Source organism: Poecilia reticulata, chromosome 2, assembly GCF_904066995.2.
Source record: "Poecilia reticulata chromosome 2, P_reticulata-male-v2, whole genome shotgun sequence".
Classification (NCBI taxonomy): domain Eukaryota; kingdom Metazoa; phylum Chordata; class Actinopteri; order Cyprinodontiformes; family Poeciliidae; genus Poecilia; species Poecilia reticulata.
The window spans coordinates 23,341,108-23,360,300 of record NC_088831.1 but is presented as its reverse complement, the minus strand read 5'-3'; positions in this window follow the sequence as shown (position 1 = coordinate 23,360,300).

The following is a 19,193-nucleotide window of genomic DNA, read 5'->3' as shown; positions in this document are numbered from 1 at the left end:
AGAAGACTTAATGCTCCCCAAAACGCCCTTTATTTTCTCAGGTTTAGATCTGCCTGGCATATGTGTTTAGGAAACAGCATGAGAGCTACTATACATTTAAAATCTCACTTGTCTTGCTATCAAACCTACCATTAAAAATCCTTCAAATTAGATACCGCGTCATGATTTGCGGTTGTAATGGTGAGGATAGAAGTGGTGGACCCAGGTTGTTGAAAAATGATGATGATGGTTTTTTTTTTTTTTTTTTTTAAACTTTATTTTTATTTATTTTTACCAAAACACATTCCAACAGTTACATTCTTCTGTCTCTTACTGACATACATCTTCAGCATTGCAACTTGACAAAAGACGAGACAGCACATGTTCTAACAAATGTAATACTGAAAATAACAACAGAGTAAAATAAAAAGACAGCTAACAGCAAAATTAAATAAAAACAAAACACACAAATAAATCCCCTCTGAGGTAAGATGGTCCACACATTCCAAATCGCAAAATTTTAAACTGACCCAAAAGTACACAGTGAATGCAAAAGGGCAGCCCTGTTAATGTGTCACTGAATTAATAATGGTATGACAGAGCTCCACCTTATGTTAAAAACTGCTTTTTGGAGCCTTAGGGAATATGTAATTTCTTCCATCAAATAAATGTCCCAGACTTTTTGTATCCATGTGTCATATGTAGGAGGCCCTGGCTTCAGCCACCTGATGGTTATGCTTTTCAAAGCTGCCGTAAGCAAAATATTTAGGATATATCGATCACCCTTTCTGTCTATTCCATCGGGTATTTCTCCCAAAACTGCCACAAGGGGGGTTTTTGGAATGTCTCTCCTGCAAATTACCTTAAGGGCTTCAAAAATCTCCTCCCAGAATACACTTAGTTTAGGGCAAGACCAAAAAATGTGTGTATGATTTGCGTTCTGCGCTCCGCAATTTCTCCAGCATGAGCTAGTTTGTGTTTGGCCCATTTTACTAGTTATAGCTGGCGTTCTGAAAAACCGGGCTATTACTTTCCATTTGAATTCCCTCCATGTATTGGAATTTGTTGATAATTGTGCTTCAGTGCAAATTTCTTCCCATGTGTCCCCTGCTATTGACACCTGCAGTTCAGACTCCCATCTATGCTTTATGTTTGTGGAGTCGTGCCTATTCATAGATAAAAACAGGTCATATATTTTACTAATTACTTTTTATTCTCCTTTCCCCTTTGTATGTCCATTAGAAAATTTTCTATAGGTGTAGCTTCGTGAAGTTTAGTCCAATTTTTGTGTGTCATCACAAAGGTTCTGAGTTGTAAGTATCTATAGAAGTCTGTCCTAGGGAGACCAAATTCATTTTTTATCTGTTGAAAGGTTTTGAAATTTCCCTCTTTGATTAATTGATGGATATAAGATAGTCCATAATTAGACCAGTTTTTGAATCCAGTATCTAAATTGTTTGGTGCAAATGTCTTCATGAATCCTATACTTGATAAAGGTGAGATCTGTTTAATAGCTTAAAAGCTGATTGTATTTTGTTCCAAATTTTGAGGGTGTTTTTTGTCCAGATTGTCATTTCCTTTGCAGGAGCATCTAAGAAGGGTAATGTTTTTAATGGTACTGTGCACGAGCTTTCCTCTATTTCCAACCATCGAGTATCTGTACTATTCTGTAGCCATACTAATAAGGGTTTAAGTTGCGCAGCCCAGTAATAATATTTTAAGTTCGGTAGTTTGAGGCCCCCCTTGGGTTTAGATAACTGCAAGGTTTTTAGTCTGATTCTAGGACGCTTTTTTTGCCAAATAAATCCAGTTATCATTTTATCTAAGGTGTCAAAGGTAGATTTGGGAATCGTCACAGGCAGCATCTGGAAAAAATAGAGTAGTCTTGGTAAGACATTCATACGGATACTTTCAACACGGCCTATCAAAGAAATAGGGAGTGTATCCCAGCGCTCTAGGTCATTTTTAATGGCTCGTAGAAGTTTGCTGTAATTTGCCTCATAGAGATTAGCTAAAGATAGAGGTATATGAATACCCAGGTATTTGATGCCATTCTTGGGCCACTTAAATTCACTCTGTAATTTTATGGAATCTGAGATTGTACTGTTAACATCCATAGCTTCCGTTTTTTCAATATTTATTTTGTAGCCCGAGTAGAATCCATATTGAGCAATTAGCTCTTTTAGGTGGGGGATTGATGATTTAGGGTCGGACAAGTACAGTAATACATCATCGGCATATAATGAGATTTTGTGTACTTCCTTGTTAATTTCTATTCCTTTAATATAAGCATCATCTCTAATGATTTGGGCCAACGGTTCAATACTAATGGCGAACAGTAGGGGTGAGAGTGAGCACCCCTGTCTGCACCCCCGCTCTAGTGGGAATCTATCAGACCTAAAGCCGTTAACTTTAACTGCTGCCTGTGGAGAGGAGTAAAGTGTTTGCACCCAGTCAACAAAATGTGGGCCAAATCCAAAGTGTTTCAGAGTATGAATTAGATATTTCCAGGACACTCTGTCAAATGCCTTTTGGGCATCTAAGGATATGATTGCTGATTCAATCTTTCTTTCTTTTTGGATGCTTATTAGGTTTAGTAAACGCCTTAAATTATCAGCATAGTACCTGCCTGCGATAAATCCTGTCTGATCAGGGTGAATGATTTGGGTGATGAATTTGTTAAGTCGTCTTGCTAGAATTGCTGTAAGTATGCGTAGATCTGTATTCAGTAGTGATATGGGTCTATAGGACTGGCAGTCTGTAGGATCCTTGCCCTCTTTGTGGATTACTACTATTGTGGCTTCTGTCCAAGATGGTGCCATAGATTTGGATTTTAAAGCATGATGATATGCTTTTAATAGCAAAGGAGTCAGAAGGTCTATAAAGCTTTTGTAAAAGTCATTAGCAAAGCCGTCTGGGCCTGGACTTTTGTTGTTCTTAAGCGATTTAATTGTCTGCTTGATCTCCCATTCCTCAATCGGTTGATCTAATTTCAAAGCCGCCTCATCCGTTAATTGGTTCAATTTTATGTTATTTAAAAAATCAGTAAGCTCTTGGTCATTATTACAGGTATCAGTGTTTGTATATAATAATTTGTAAAATTTTGCAAAAGTCTCTGCTATTTTGTCAGGTTTTGTCTCAACAGTATCTTGAGATTTTATTTTGTGAACCATATTGGAGGACTGTTGTTTTCTCAGTCTAAATGCCAGTAGCCGACTAGCCTTCTGACCATATTCAAAATATTTTGGTTAGTGAACCTCAAATTGCCCTCTACTTTATCTGACAAGAGACTATTTAGTTGTCTGCGGGTTACATTTAATTCTTTCATGATTTTAACTGAAGCGTGTCTTTTATGTTTAAACTCCAGATCTTTGATTTTGTCCTCTAGATCTTTTTGTTTAGCATTCTTCTGTTTTTTCCTTGCGGATGAGAAAGAAATTATGCGGCCCCGAAGGAATGCTTTGGCACAGTCCCATATTATCAGAGGTGATGTTTCTGCAGATATATTAGTTTCTAAATACGCCTTGAGCTCTTCTGTAATAAATGCAATGAATACATTGTCGTTAAGCAGAGACGTGTTAAGCCTCCATTGTTTAGATGTTGGCCTGTGTCCTATGTCCCATTTTAATAAGATAGGTGCATGGTCAGAGATAGTAATAGGTAATATTTCTATATCTACTATTCTATGCAGCTCTGACTTTGAGGTAAAAAAATAGTCAATCCTAGAGTAGGATGCATGTCTGCTTGAGTAGAAAGTGAAGTCTTTAGTTCTGGGAAACCTGCTTCTCCATACGTCTACAATTCCTGTCTCTATAATCTGATATTTAAGCATCCTACTCATTCTAGAGAGTGGGTTTTTTGGAGTGGGTAATCTGTCCAGTATTTGTGACAGAATACAGTTGAAGTCCCCACCCAGTAATAGCAGCCCGGCACTATGCTGTAATATTACCTTAAAAAGTGATTTTATAAATTCAGGTGCATCTGTATTGGGTGCATACACATTTACAAGCGATACTTCTATGCCATCAATTGTACCATTAACTAATATATATCTTCCCTCTGTATCTCTATGCAGCAACGTTTGCGTGAAATTAACCCCCCGATGCACCAGTATGACAACACCCTTTGTTTTCCCTGATGGGTGGGATGAGTAGAAAGCCTTATCTGCCCAAGATTTTTTTAATTTTTCGTGCTCTGTGTCAGACAGATGGGTTTCTTGCAAAAAAGCTATGTGACAGTTAATTTGTTTTAATTGATTCAATATTTTCTTTCTTTTGATTGGATTGTGGAGCCCATTTACATTATAAGTTACAATTTTAAGTGGGTCACCCATTATCTCTATAAGATCTAAGTTTTGATCTCTCAGAAAATATCATAAATGACCACACACCCTTTATGCATAACACTGTCTTATTTGTGTGGGGTCTAAGGGATATAGGTATACAATGTACACAGGACCAAACAGAGAAGGATAAAGCAAAATTTTGACAACTGTAACCGGCATTTCTAGACTCTAAAAAAGGAGTGTAAACAAGTAATGATGCCAAAAGATAACAGACAGAAAATAAACTTGCAGAAAAAAATTGCGCAGGGTCCCCGGGGAACAGAGGGACCAGAACAAGAAAAACACAGAACGGGTAAATACTATGTTTAAGTACTTGGGACATAGTCCCCAGCAGCTAGAAGTAAGCCGCTAAAGTGCACAGCCAAGGTAGAATGTGAGTGTGCAGCAGGTGCGCTTAGATATGTACAAGGTGGGAAATACACAAAAGTCACAATGGAAAAAAAACAACAATACAGCTACGTAAGCTATACACATAGTTCACAAGCTCCTGCAACCTTAGAAAAGGAATCAAAAATAAAACAGCGAATTTGCTCGTTTCGTTAAGATCTATAGATGTATCTTCATAAAACTTATGAAGAGAGCTGTATGAAAATTAGCCATAACAATGAACATATTTTCGAATATTATTGTCTCTACGGGCTCACGGTACCTTTATTCGGCTGTCTCTGTCGGAGAAATGTTGCTCCGGACATATTCCATGGCTGTTTTGGGGTCCAGGAACTCCTTTTCTTCATTATGATATGTGATTCGGAGTCGGGCCGGGTAGAGCAGGCCGTAGCGGACCTCCTTGATACCCCGCAGCGCCTTCCGCACCTCCGTGAAAGCGGCTCTTGCTTTGGCTACGCTGGCCGTGTAGTCGGGGAAGAAGGCGACGCGGTGCCCGTTGTAGGAGAGCGGAGCTCCGTCTCGGGCTCTTCTCAGGATCTCCGCCGCGTCCCCGTCATTATGTAATTTAGCAATGATGACTCTTGGTGACTCACGGTCCCTCGGTCTTTTGCCGGTAACTGTGCGGTGTGAACGGTCCACCTTTATATCTCGATCCAATTGCAGAACTTCTTTGATAATTTTAGCCACAGCTTGTGGGGAGCTGGATCCCGGGAGCTCTTCAATGCCCGCAATGCGGATATTGGACCTTCTCATTCTTCCCTCCAGATCTTCACATTTATCTTTGAGCGTTGACATTTCTTTCTGTAAGCTTGTGACAGCAGACTGTAGTGAAGTGACTTCGTCTGACCACGTTGATAGGCCACCTTTTAAGTCCAAGACGTCCGCCTTTACAACATCCACTTCAGCTTGTATGGACTTTGAGCTGTTAGCAATTTCAGAGCGGACCGCTTGCAGTTCGGATCTTATAGCTTGAAACTCTTCCGCCAGTGCGCCTTTAAGCTCGTCTCTTATCACTTTAGCGATTTCTCCTCTCAGTGACGATAAAATATCTGCTTTCATTTCTTCTTTGCTCATGTTTGGACCTTCAGACCCAGTGGTTATCGGTGGGTCCGCGTCGCCTGTTGTCCGCTGCCTCGTGGTCCTAGCAGGCCTTACAGCATTAGCATCGCTTCCGTATCTATACTTTTGCAGTTTTTCGGCCATTCAGGATGATTTTGTTCGGGTTGTCCGACTATTTGTAATCCTTAGGTTTTCGCTCAAGTTTTTTTGACTTATATTAATGTGTTTAATGCTGTTTTTTATGTAATTTTTACGGATATTGCAGGAGCTCTGAAAAGTACGTCCTACGCCATATCTTGCTCACCAGCCGATGATGATGGTTTTAATGAAGAAAAAAGAATCACAATCCAGGCAGCACAGGTGAGCAGAAGGCTTGGAGCTCAGAACTGGAGCAACACAGCTCGAGACAATGACATTAGATGACAACAAAGACAAGGAGGAAACAAGACACAGCTGGGATCAATCAAGGGCTAGACGGGACAACATGGAGACTCAACTGACACAGAAACCTAAATAAACACATGGAAAAGTCCAATCCAAACATATCCGACAAGTGGTAGCGCTTAGCTGCCTTTTGGCTGGTTAAGAGAAGCCTCCTATATTGAAAACCACTGCAAAATATTTAATGGATATTTATTCCATATTTAATAGATGAATCTATTAAATAACAGATCTTTAATGGGCAAATAATTTTGTGTGTACAATTGTTTGCTTTTCAGATTAGTTAAGGCAATTCAAATTTATAGGAGCTATTCATATAGCCCCTAGTTTGACTCAAAGGTAGATAGAAAGCATGTTCTGTGAGTAGAGCTAGCGTTCTCCATACCAGTAAATGAATAACTACAAGGTATTACACGGAGGGCTGCTTTAGTTTCTTTGTTCATCCCAAGACAAAAACCCCCCTAAAAAAATCTGAGTTGAGCATCTAGAAAACTTGGCACTTCTTTTGATTTCATGATGAGTTTTAGTTGTGTCTGGCATATGTGTTTAGGAAACAGCAAGAGAGCAACTTTACATTTTAAAGAGTTACAGTTTGAGGAAAAACAAAATTTCACTTGTCTTGCTATCAAACCTATCATAAAAGTCCTTTTAATGAGATACCTGATAAGTGGTGGCACTTAGCTCAGCTGCTTAGTGTTTACTGTCACTTAGTGACAGTAAACAACAACACAGAGTGTACAACCGCCAGGTCTTTACACATAAAGACCCACGTGAGGGGAAAAAAGGTGCCTCACCTCCAGCAGAGTCTGTTAATGAATCATCAGGCAGTCGGAGCGCTGTGGGAGACAGCACAGCTGTGAATACGAAAGAATACTTTTAAGAATACATTTAAAGGCGCAGTGCGATATCGCTCTGCAGCGCCTATCCTGACCAGGAGCAAATCCTTTTTTGATTCCAAAAGAAAACTGCGGGATAACTGAACAAAGCAGATTCACACTGAATGATGGAAACCTGTGATTCGGAGAAACGATGGTTAATTTCACTCACAGCGTTCCAGCTCCAGGCCGCACAATGAAACGTGAAACTACTGACTGTGTAATGAAGCTGACAGAGCAGTTTTTAACCTTTAATGAACAGCCTGCACTTCAGTTCAAGCTGTGATGTTCTATGTCAACTATTCAGCGTTCAATAGATTAGATGTAGGATCTGAGCTAAGCTTGTAGCAACATAACGACAAAGATGGTTCAGGATGACTGAAGTCAATCTAACTATAAGCTTTATTACAAAGAAAAGTCTAGTCTTAAAAGTAGACAGGGTGCTCAGGAATAAGTTACTGTGTAAGAATCTGTGTGAAACTACCTGCATTATATATTTTAAAACGCTAAACACTCTTCAAAGACAGAAACAGGAAGTGTCCTATTAGGTCTCACAGATGAAAAATATCTGAATTTACCGAGCCAAAAGGGAAAAGGGAGTGTGTGTTTGAGCGTCAAGTCCTCTGCATGAGTGGGAAATGGGAGTTCTCGTTATCAAACCATCTGACATGCAGTTTAGATAAATAAATACTGGCTGTCTTAACAGTGATCACACCTGGATTTCATTTTATTTGAACAAACTTTGCTAATAGGCAAAACATTTTTCAATATTTTTCTTTTCCTCTTTGCTTTTCATCTCTAATCTGGACGGCCCGACTGAATCAGACGGTCTCGTGGGCCGGACTCGGGATGGTGCTAGTGTGAACTGGCTTCCTTCCGCCCCATCCCACTCACACGTCCACAGGAGGTCACAGCTGCCCGATGCAACACGCACATAAGCAAGACCTTCCCTCCCGCCAGACAGGAACTCATCTGAGTGTGTGTGTGTGTGTTTCATGTGTGTGAGTCTAGTTGTCCAAGATAAGCAGGTCAGGGCCAGGGAGAGATAAAATTCTCGACGAAGGCAGCCCTTGCTTGAGCCGACCCGACAGTCCTCCTCCTGGTTCCCTCCAGGAGAGATTTTAACTTCAGCTCGTTAACATAATTAATTGACTCCTGTTAGCTTAATGAAGCTGCAGGTTAACACACAGAGCGGAGTCTTTTGTTCATTTGGGATGCTGACACAGCTCAAGTGCTAAATGTGTTCACATCAGCACCAGGAATCAACAGACATTAACGACGCTGAAAAGAAAATGGACTCTAATTGAAACCATTTAGCAGCATGAGCTGGGTGTCTGAAGAAAGGAGGCAACTGCACTGCGATAAGAAATCTAAAATGTACACAAGACTCTTTTATTTGAGAGGATCCAATGATACAATATCAACCGAGGATGAGTCCGGGATCCATCACACTGTTTTCATGTATTTTTCTTTTCTATAGTGGTCAATCTTTTGTGCAATAAAGAGGCTTCAGACAGAAAATAGCTGCTGCCGCTCCCTTCATTGTGTCCAGTAGAAGCACAACTACATCAGCTCACTGCTCTTGTTAACCTGCAGCCAGTTCGATTCGATCTCAAGCCAAATTAAAGACTTGACGCTACGGAGTCAGAGGTCGCAGTGTATGCCAACGAAATTCGGCAGCGCTGATTCTGTCCAGCTTCAGATTACATTTTAGTCATTCTTAAGCGATACCTGCAGATAGCACTTGAACTTCCGCACCTCTGTAATCTACACCTGACCGTGGGGAGTGACGGCAAGATAAGATGAAAATTCTACATCCTTAGATTCTTTTCTGAACTAAAGTCATGTGAAAAAGAACCCCATCATGCAGATTTACTAACCTTAATTTCAGGTGATCACTCTGATTGTAGTATCAGCCTGAATAAAAATTTTAATAGAGCAAAAAGGACCAGCCTTTCCCTATTTGAACAATGAACTGCTTCTTTGTTATGAATTAATTAAGGCAGTTTCTGATTCAGTTTCCTTAGGTACACCTCAGTCTTGGTACTGCCTGACGTGGAGAATGAAGAAATAACTTAAGCAGGATGTGTCTGACAGCTTAAAGGAGGCTAAAACATCTCAGCCAGAAACTATTTTTACCCTGAATATGTTAAAAATAATCTCTATAGCTTCGCGATGCCATCCACAAATGACTTAAACATGGAACAGTCATCTTATTTCTCGTGCAAAGGAAAAGGATTAAAATGTTGACTTCCTTCCTGAATGCAGATGATTTCAAGGTACTTTTAATAACACTGAGAAGCTCAACACAACAAAGTCCTTGAAAGCATTCAATCAGAGCTGAAGTTGTAGCTTAAACTTCACAACAAACCTGCCCCAGCTACTACACCCGTAGCTGGTAAATGAATTCAGAAACATGTCGATCTGAATCCATCCTGACTTTTCCCGTGGCGCAGCGGAGCGGCATCAGAGTCAGGCCGACCCAAATGACCCTCAGTGGGAAGAACAAGCTGTGTGCCGGAGGTCCGCTTCCTGGCGAGCACAATGGCTGTTGTTCTAGACAGGATGTGACATCACCGCCAAGGACTCTGGCAAAGGAAGAGGCTGGTGAGGGCATATCTCTGCGTCGTCTTTGGTGAACCAGCGTATCTGTGAGGAATTCAAATTGGTTTGGAAATCCAGCAGACCGGTTGAGGTGTTTGAAGATCTGACGGATGAGATATCGCTCTCTGCTCGTCCTAACCATAAAAAGATAAAGAATAAACCTGATTGAACTCGCATATGGAAACAAAGCAGACTCCTGACTCAACATGCAATAACTCATCAGACTGACAAGCATCCTTAGCTTGTAAGTAGATCAGATAAGAAATTACTGGAGAAACTTTTAAGACAAGACTGCTAATTGTTTTCACATTTCAGACTTAAGACACTGCTTTTGCTTTGCATTAAAGGCTGGAAGTTTTACATGGATTACTTTAAACTTCTCCAGTTTGTTTGGGTAATACATGTATATTAGATTTTCTTTCCAAAGCATCATCTCCAAACGTAATAGAGCCACGTCTAAAGGTTTTAATTGTCTCGGGATCAATACGAGGTTCAACTAATATATTTTATGAGGCTTAAAAGTCGTTACCATAGTGTGGATGTTCACCAACACAAACATTTCCCTCCAATTCCCTTTGAGATGCCCTTCCTGAACCTTTAAGATCTCGTCAGAACCTCTTGTTCCTGATAAATTCTCTTCTTCAGTCTCCGACCATGACAAGAAGAAATTTTCTCTAAAGATATTTTCGTCGAACATCTAAAACATTTGAAAATATCTTCTATGAATGATCCGACTTAACAAATTTCTGAAAGCTTTTAGCACAAGACATGATTGGTTAAGTTTAAATGTCTATTAACATGTTTAACTTGAAAATGTAAATGTGTGTTATTATTCACTTACATAATTGCAACCCTAAAGCTGACAACCTAGATAATAACTAGATAATTATTTCATCGTAATTTTCGTCTCTGTTCAGCTAAAGAATATACGTAGTTTAGAAAAACATTTTCAAATACATATGAAGAACAATGATACATGTGTGTAGCCCTTTATCAAGTCCAGAGGACTTGAAAGTTTATTACACATTCAGTCATTCACCCACTGATGATGGCAAGCTAGTGGGTTGTAGCCACATCAGACCTGAAGCACACCGACAGAGGTGAAGTTGTCAAGCACCGATGCCACCGTGCCAAAGGACACAACAACACAGAGTGGGAATCAAACCAGCAACCCACAGATTGCAGAACAAACTCTTACCACCATCACCACCATCATCCCAATGAATTAAATGTATCGGGAGGTCACTCAAGGTTATTTTTGGACATATTCTGAAACTGTAATTGTGAAAAAGAAATGTTAAATGTTTAAGTATATGCCCAGCAAATAACAGAAAAAGTTTTTAACTATAAAAAAACCCTCTTGCAAATATGAACAGTTAATAGAAGTATCAACAGATGTGACCAAAACAACATGCAAGAATCTTCCAGATTGAGATAGAAGTTTCTGCCAATACGTGCTAGTAAATTATGTTAATATTTGCATCTAACAATGATCTTCTATATTTTGTGTGTGCGTATGCGTGTGCATGTGCATGTGTGTGCGTGCGTGTGTGTGTTCTGACTGTGCACTTTTGTTTCTGCTTATAAGCCAAGTTGGTGATGAAGGTATTTGAGCTTTCTCTCTTTAGCTCAGGAGACATTTGACTCCACCACACAAATAAAAACTGCTGAGAAGTATAACTCTTCAGTCAGCAGTGTGTGTGTGTGTGTGTGTGTGTGTGTGTGTGGGTGTGTGTGTGTGTGTGTGTGTGTGTGTGTGTGTGTGTGTGTGTGTGTGTGTGTGTGTGGGGGTGTGGGTGTGGGTGTGCGTGTGTGGGGGTGTGCGTGTGTGTGTGTCTGAAGGCATCTTCTTCAGAAACAGCTTGTGTTGCCTGTGGGACAACGTGCACACTCTCCCTTCTCATGCACTCACATACAGTATAAATGCTGCAGGCCTGCAGCTCATTAATGATGCAACATATGGCCTCATACAGGCAGACAATCACGGTTATCCAGCTCTTATTGACTTGTGATTAATTACTTTTGAATCAAAGACAAGGCAGCCCGTCGCTGTGAACTCTGACCCAGTTCATTGGACTCGGTTTATTTATGTTGCGTTTCACAGTTGGGACTCCTGCGTCGCTCTGAGATCAGAGTTCAGTTCTGTTTTCTGTCTTTGGGATTCTCAGCTATTTAGCTCTCGGAGCGCAGCGAAGCCATCGCAGTTTGCTTGTTTTACTCTCACCAGTGCTTCTCTGCTCAGTGTCCTCCTCATGTCTGTTGCACTTCTGTCTATTTTTGGTCATTTTTGTCATGTTTCTGTGCAGCCTATAACAGTCGGTCCACAAACAGCCAAATCCCCGTTATCCGAGTCCGTACTGACATGCACAAGACTCTGCTTTGGGAACTACGTCCATAAATCCTAATTTGAACAAAAACAACATTATTTGAACTTTTACGAGTAATCTTAATCATAAAATTACTGTTTATTTTCTTTCACTCAAGCAATGCATGCATAGATTATCAGAGCCACTTTGCATTGACACCCTAAACAACACACAGAAACAACAAAGAACATTTTGTACTCCACAGTTGATTAACATTTATTCACACCCAACCTAACGTTTCCTTTAAAGGGGCAGTATTATGAGTTTTCCAGGAACATAGTGGCATTTTACAGCATAATAAAGTAACAATGTTAACTTTAATTGTTATAAAAATGCTTTACAAATCAAATATGACTTAAAAAAATTACTTCCAAATTGTGGGTCTTACTTCAGTTAACGATTCCTTGATTTCAAACCATCATTTTCCTCTAATGTCACCAAACATTTGTGTCAAAATCCCCACAGATTATCACTGAAACACTCAGACCAACCCGTGTGGCACCAACAGCCACGCCATGTTTAACGACACGTCCACTTCCTTTCTTCTATATTCTGATGCTTTAAACTTCAGCAAGCCTCAGAGCATTACTTTATTGACATCGAAATGCTTTGAGTTTCTGCCATGTAATAAACTGATTTGCTATTTCAATTAATTATATATAAACAGGCTCATCAAATGAAGTAACGAGTGAGTGGATACCAATCGACTTGAGTAAAAATTGTCCAAACCTCGACTAAAGTTGTGAAAGAATCCAGAAAAGAAAACTTTAAGCTAATTGTCAGTGAAAACATGGAGAAATTTACCGGACATCTATCTTTTTAGTCAATTTCTGTAATATGCAGAAATGACAAGCAATTTAAATAGGTGTTAAGGGTTTTAAATATTAAATGCATAGCTTGATTTAAACTCGACCTGTTTACTCACTGATCGAAGATGTGCTTCTGTTTTTTGAGATGCCATTACTCCCTGGCCATGCACACTCTAAATGTTACCTCAACTATCACCCCACAGTCTGACAAATTCAAAAGAAAGACTGGTTCAAACACATCTGCTTCATTGTCATTGTAGGCTATTATTGGTTATGCATAAGAAAATGAACAAAGTGAGATCTGCAGAGATTTCTGAAATCTCCACAGTGTGTGTTTGAGTTCCTGATTCCTCTGCAGAGTGACCGGAGGTTTGACTGAGACTCTGGAGTTTAGTCACCTGCTGTTTTGTCCTCAGCTGCTCCATCCCACCCTTTCTCTTTTCTGCTGAAACTCTTTGGTGTTCATAATGAAGATGCTTGTCATCATTCACAGTGACAAGCCGGCTGCTCTTGGCCTATCCTGGGAATGTGGCCCCGTTTTCATCTCCGAGAAGTGGATTAAATACTTTTTTCCATTGCTCTGTGTGTAAGATGGCTCGGTTTTAATGGGGCTGTGGATCAAGATTTGACTAACTCCATGTGTGGAGTTTCTTCTCTGTGTCTCGACGAACAAGCCGATTTTCACTTTCAGTCACGGTTTTTTCCCTCTAAACTATAAAGATCGCCTCATGAGTCGGCGTCGGGTCTGCTGGAGACCAGAGGCACGGCCACACGTGTCCACCAGTTCAAAGGTGATGTAGCTCGAACATGCTTCTAATAAACTGATCAAATCCGAATAGGCCAAAAAAGAGATAGGAACAGTTGTGCGATTGTGACTGCACCATGAGCTAACACACACACACACGCACGCTCACACACTCTGAGAGGCCTGATGGAACCAATTAGCAGACGTTATCATGGCCTGGAGACGTCACAAGCTGTTCACACACCCCCATCCTCCTCTGTGCCTGCCAGGGGGTCTGCGTGTGTGTGTGTGTGTGTGGGGGTGTGCATGTGTGTGTGTGGGGGTGTGTGGGCGTGTGTGTGTGTGTGTCACTTCACATACATCAGTTCTAAAATATTTACAGTCCTCTGTGTCTTACAGTTTATGTGACTGACCCACATTAATCTGTGAATATGTGTGTGATGTCAGCGGCCTCGGTCACAGGAACCTCTCCATTTATGGTTGGAAGCCGGGAGCTTCACACAGTCCTCTCTGTCTGAACTCTCACGTCAAAAAATTTGACTGTTTTCTATCTGCTATTGCACAACGTCAGCCATGCTTCTTTCTACAGAGCAAATACTGAGAATATTTTCCAAATTGGACACATTTTCTATCACTTTAACTTCAGCTCGTGTCGTGCGGCTGAGTGTGTAGGACTTTTTTTGTCGACCAAAAAAGAACGGCCAGTAAAACTCTTGTCCTTTTTGTTTCCAAAAGGAAATAATCATCGAAATGCTACGTGAGTCACTGCTGGAGTTCACCTCCTCTAGTTCCATCATCGGTACAAATGACTAACAACGTATGGTTCGCATTAAGGATCAAGACTTCGTCTAACAAGAGGAAAGACTGAACAGGACGAAAGGACTTAAAAGTCAGGAGCGTGTATGAAAAGGAAACAGAATCAAAGTCTCAGACAAATATTTCTCGGGACATTTCTGAGTTTTTGTTTAAAATCAGAACATCCCATAAACAATTAGAAAATTAGCATGGAGCTTGGTGACATTAAGTTTCAGAACAAGTGAAACGCAGCATGCACTACCGATGAAAAGAAACTGTGGGTGTTCAGCAACGATCCATTAATGAAGAGAACTGACACAGTAGGGTGTCACATAAAATTTAACGTTTCAAGATGACAGAGTCTTTAAACAGGACAATGCTTCAGGTCACAACACCTGAGCAATTAGGTCTACCTCAAGTCTTCAGCCAGAGAGCTGAAACTTGGAAACAGTTTGGTTTCAAACAGGACGCTGATCCTTAAGATGCATCAAAACTGGTTATGAAAGAGATGTTCATATCAGAAAACCAACAAATTCAAATGAACTGAGAGGTCAAATATCCAATGGAGAAATTTTGAGTGTCAATCGGTCGAGGTGCAGTCACTTCGCCAAACATCAGCGGGGGTGTACGTCTGTATTTGTTTCCAATCTGAAAAAAAACTCAAAACAAATAATTTTGAATATTAGCTGTAATTGCCTACACCATTAGTGTTCCCTTAAACGAGATACTCTCTGCTAAATGAGTGTTTTTCATTATGTTTGTGTAATTTGTTTTTCTTTGGCCAGTTGGTGCTATTGCAGGGGAAAATCTGGATTTAGTCAGTAGTTAGGGGTCTAAACATTCATTTCCTTTCATTTGACAGCGGCTCCTCCCTCCTCGTGTGCCATTCTCTACTTTGGGCGAACAGACAGTCCCACAGCCGTGTTCAGTCTCAGATCAAAGCTTTGTATCTGGTCCTGGTCTGTAATCAATTGATGTAAACGCAGATGGGGGGTAGAGGGGGAGGCGCCTGTTTATTAACATACCACAGATAGCACAGATAAACTCCAGGCCATGTTGAGAGCTGGGTCAGCTAAAACTATTACAGGCTTCAGGTATGGTGCGTTGCAAAAAGTGTTTACTTCACTTCAACTTTTCCATTGGGTTAGGAAGAGTTGGCATTGTAACACAACGCGATGTGGAGCAGTTTTCAGAGGTTTTGTTACTTTTGCTTAAGAGCTGGAGAATGTTGGTGCTTTTTTACAACAACACTGCACCAGTATAAATTTCTAAGAGTGATTTATCCGGCTGTAAAAAGAACATAAAACACCACATCAGATTCAATTATACCATAATTTACTAACCCGAGATGAAATGAGAAAAAAAATGTAAACACATAAAAACTAAGAATAAACTTAAAAGGGTCCTTTGTGTGTCAGGACTGTAACTTCCCCCTGATGTGCTCGGCGTTGTGTGAATGTGGCTTGAAGTGTAAAACTCTTTTCACACCAATAATTTAAAACTGCAAATCCAAAATGACTAAATGTTTCCGTAATGCAATTCATCATTTTGTAAAGGCATGTTCAAAGTTTTTGGCAACATTTTATTATTAAATGCACTCAGATAAAAAAAGGCCACCAAAACGTGAATGGAAAACACGTGCAAAACGGTTTTTTAAAAGTGACAGAAATCTTGGTTTCATCTTCTCAGATGAACTTTAAGTATTTACAAGCTCAATACAACATCATGAAATTTAAGTTCAGCACAAAAACCTGATTTGCATTTCATTTTTGCCCTGCTGTTGTTGCTGCTTGATATCATTCTCAGAAAACTGAGAGAAGCAAAAATTATTTCTTTAAAAGGGAGTGGTGCGCTAAAACCCCTTTTACTTTCATGAATCATGACTACCTCCAAGGAAACGTGCTGACATCAGCATTTTGCCTCCCAAAGACTTCATGGTCCAGCATGTCGCCACCAGGAACATTGAAGTTGAATCAAGCGTCAACATCGAAAAGAGGAAAAAGGGAGGAGGAGGCCCAAGAAAGACCAACAAGTTTCAGGAGTGTACTCTAAAGAAAATCCACTTTTTTTATACTGTCTTAAAAATAAAACACCACATCTGCTCATCCAAAAAAACAATGTTTGGTCAGTGAGGATGTCCTCTTCTTTTCTTTAAATGACTTGAAGCTCTCACCCAGAACCTGCAGCTGACATGGCAGGAGTTTCTGTTAGCAAGATGACTGTATTTTTATCTGCAGCAAATGTTATGTCATCATTTTGGAACAGAAGCAATGCTGTGGGAAAATCTGTTCTTGTCTTTTAACTGGTAGGCAAACAAAATTTCCCACATCCCCCAAACTTCTCACACATCTGAGTTTGCGGAAAGTTTCAAACAGAGCAGCGAAAGGAAGTTATAGAGCGATCCTATTAATCATGATACACATGCTATCTCTTTCTCTCTTAGACAAGTTTTGTCAAAAATTGTATCTTCGTGATTTTTTTTAATGTTGTAGCTGAAGTGCCACATTTCCTGGCCGGGTGCTGTGTTAAAAAGAATGAAGGGAACAGGCTGTATGAGCGGTTTCATCACATTAACTGCACTTTGTGGTTTCTCCCAGATGTTTACAAGCCAAACCGCTCCAGTGACTGCAGCAACACGGCGACGGAAGCTTGAAATCTGCGCTTCAAGAGAACGAACCTTTCTCAAGATCTATTGCTGATCTCTCGTCGACTCTACGATCGGATGAAAGAGGGAAATGAAAAAGAACAGAGGAAGTGGAAGAGCTGACAGCAAATTTGCATGCAAAACCAAAAAAGATTACCACAAGAACAGCTCACAATACACCAAATACCACATTTGAAAACACACACGGCAACACACGCTGGCGGTGGTGGGTTGCGGAGAGCCTTAATGACCAAATGAGAGAGTTCAACTTTCATCTTGAGGCGGTAGCTTATCGGCTTCTGATCTTCTGGCCTCTCCTCCGCTGTGGGTCTGTGACCTTTGACGTTAATTGCAGCTTGAGGAGAAGTTTACAGTAACTTCAATGAAGGCAGCACGCTGCTGAACAGATGCTACCAGCGATAAGATGATCCCTATGGGCTGGGGGATTGTCTGTCAGGCCACAGTTCGTCACAAGGCATCCACATATGCCACTCACTTCAAATTTAAAAATTGTGTTCCTTTATTATGTCTTTATTGAAACTGAATCGCCGCGAGCTGCAAATCGTTTGTCTGTTCTCGTTCTTGAAAGGCGGTCAAGTCAGAGATCCGTCGCTTGCATCCATCACCTGGGACAGACGGAGTCAGATCCAGGTCTGGTGGTGACTCTGCTGATGCTTCAACAACTGGAGATTTGTTGCACCGGTCCCATGATGGATGCCTAGAAACACCAAAACACTTCTCGTTAGCAGTAATTAGCTTTTTTATACAACACGTCGCTTGGGTGTTGATTGTGCCATCAAGCCTATCCATGCAGATGACCTTTGAATATATTCTCTTTTAGCGAATATGAAATACAGGACGTGTTTGTCTTTCAACACAGCCAACATTTTGAGAGGTTTCATTTCTCACTCTGAATATTTTTGCTAAGCATTAAGTGTCTTCATGTGAGACAGCCTCACACAGGGAGAAGTTTACCCTGGGCTCACAGTGAAACAGTTTTTTGTTGCATAAGCACAAATCTTGCTGAATATAAGGTAATGATTGACATTTTAGGCAATTTGGTCAAACACTGACTTAAAGGTAGTACATACGATCGGATCAGGGCGTCAATGGTAATTGTTATGTATGAATAGATAAACACATCATTTAGCAGCCGGGAAGAGCTGAATGTGATCTTTTCATACAGGTTTTCTTGTTGTATTTTCATAATTTATTCTCCTTTAGTGACAGCTTACGGTAAGGGATTTGAAGAAGTTTCAGAAAATTTTTAATTCCACTGCCTGGAAAATACAAGTAGAGGACTATCAAAACAAATACCACACCCCAAGGTTGGAAAGAAGCATGTTCACCCTGAAAGCAGACCGCATGATGCTAAAAGGAGTCTCCAAAGCTCTAAAATGACGTTACTACCAATATGAAAGTACACACCTGCACAATCAGAAATAGACTGTTCAAGTTTCAAAGAAGGCAAGAAAACATGAAGGAACATTTTGGTAGATAAGGCTAAAATTAAACACTTTGGACACCAAAACAGAGGATGTGCGGTTTACAGCACATCCTCTGGGGATGGTTTGCTGCAGCAAGGACTGATTAGTGCAGAATCCCTGAATCCACCGTGTGATTCAGGGTGCTTGCGGAAAATGTGAGACCATCTGTACAAAGCTGAAGCAGAACTGAACCCTAGAGCGGGACAATGACCCAAAATATACCAACAAGTCCACCAACAACTGGGTGAGAATTGACAGATTGGACGTCCTGGGTCTTGATCTGAGGGATGTGCTGTATTGTGACTTCAAACAAGCTGTACATGTAATAAACTCCTCAAACGTCTCAGCTGACTTTACTCAGACTGATGCCACAGACTGGTAAATGGCGAAAGTTATTTAGATATTGGAGCGTTGGATGTGTTGTCACTCAAAAACATATCTCTTCAGAAGCCCATTACCTTTCATTTGATTCAAGCACGTTGAATCAAAGTACATCTAAAACATGCAGGGCACCGGGTCTTCAGAGCTGACTTTGGACACCATTGCTCGACCTCAACCAGTCAGGATATGACCAAGCAGAATGGATCAATCCACAAACAAAAGAAAGTTATAAGGCTCCATTTGTACAGAATAGCAAGACCTCTTCCCTCCCTTTTC